At 47.1% G+C, this 1,589-nt stretch overlaps 1 protein-coding gene and 1 pseudogene across 1 annotated transcript in view; one reads left to right on the top strand and one right to left on the bottom strand.

The window, feature by feature from the left end:
* LOC123522126 (zinc finger protein 239-like) overlaps nucleotides 1–1,589 on the bottom strand; it is a 56,137-nt gene that overhangs the window by 6,864 nt on the left and 47,684 nt on the right. The gene's annotated exons all lie outside the window — the stretch shown is intronic.
* Nucleotides 162–1,415, top strand: LOC101656956 (annotated as a pseudogene).

Below are 1,589 nucleotides of genomic sequence, written 5' to 3'. Positions count from 1 at the left end.
TCCTCAAGGGCCACTGCGTCCTGAAACATCCCACAAATTCTGGTTCAGCAAGTTACCTTGTAGTTCTCAAGTAGAGAGAAAATGGTGGGGCCGCAGGAAACACTAGAGGCCGCATGCATGCGCAGCCAGCGCCCACAGCCTCCCCGCCCCTCCTGCAAAGCTGTACTCTGAGCTCCTTCCCGGCTCTCCAATCTGACTGCCCACCATGGCCAAGGAAGCAGCCTTTGATGGCGCCATGGAAGAACACGTGATTAACGAGGAGTACAAGATATGGAAAAAGAACACCCCTTTTCTTTACGATTTGGTGATGGATGACCGATGCTCTGGGGTGGCCCAGCCTAACTGCACAGTGGCTTCCAGATGTAACCAGACCAGAAGAAAGATTTCAGCATTCATTGACTTGTCTTGGGCACACATACGTTGGATGCACAAAACCACCTTATGGTAGCCAGTGTGCTGCTCCCTAATGATGATGCTCAGTATGATGCCTCACACTACGACAGTGAGAAAGGAGAATTGGAGGTTTGGGCTCTGGAAGTGACAAGATTGAAATAGAAATCAAGATTAACCATGACGGAGAAGTAAATCAGGCCGTTACATGCCCCAGAACCCCTGCATCATTGCAACCAAGACTCCATCCAGATGTTCTTGTGTTTGACTACACAAAACACCCTTCTGTACCAGACCCTTCTGGACATCTCCGTGGACATCAGAAGGAAGGCTATGAACATTTGTAGAACCCAAATCTCAGAGGGCACTTGCTAGTGCTTCACACCATCATACCATCTGCCTGTGGGGCATCGGTGCTGCTCCAAAGGAAGGAAAAGTGGGGGATGCCAAAACCATCTTTACTGGACATACTGCAGTAGTTGAGGATGCTTCTTGGCATCTACTTCATGAGTCTCTGTTGGGGGATACGCATTCAAACAATACTTCTAAACCAAGCTACTCAGTTGATGCTCACACTGCTGAAGGGAACTGCCTTTCTTTCGATCCTTATAGTGAATTCTTGCCACAGGATCAGCTGACATGACTTACTTTGTGGGATCTGAGAAATGTGAAACTCAAGTTGCATTCCTTTGAATCACATAAGGATGAAATATTGCAGCTTCAGTGGTCGCCTCACAATGAAACTATTTTGGCTTCCAGTGGTACTGATCGTAGACTGAATGTCTGGGACTTAAGGAAAACCGGAGAGGAACAATCCCCAGAAGATGCTGAAGATGGACCACCAGAGTTGTTTATTCATGGTGGTCACACTGCCAAGATATCTGACTTCTGGAATCCCAATGAACCTTGGCTGATTTGTTCTCTATCAGAAGATAACATCATGCAAGTGTGGCAGAAGGCTGAGAACACTTATAATGATGAAGACCCTGAAGGAAGTGTGGATCCAGAAGGACAGGGGTCCTAAATATTCTGAACTTGTGATTTGAGGCTCCCCTTTTTTCTCTCAGCCAAGAGGCTGATTTTTAACCCTGGTTTTGAGATACGACTACGTTTGGCTCTCCCTCTTTAGCTTCCATCAACAATGCTCTCAGCCCAAACTGCGTGTTGTCTAAATGTTAACTGGGAGACTTGACTGAGCA

This window comes from Echinops telfairi, unplaced genomic scaffold (assembly GCF_000313985.2).
Source record: "Echinops telfairi isolate 266 unplaced genomic scaffold, ASM31398v2 ScPeMD7_2565;HRSCAF=3150, whole genome shotgun sequence".
NCBI classification, from domain to species: domain Eukaryota; kingdom Metazoa; phylum Chordata; class Mammalia; order Afrosoricida; family Tenrecidae; genus Echinops; species Echinops telfairi.
Note: the sequence above shows the minus strand (reverse complement) of the source record. Positions and strands in the feature narration are given on the sequence as shown.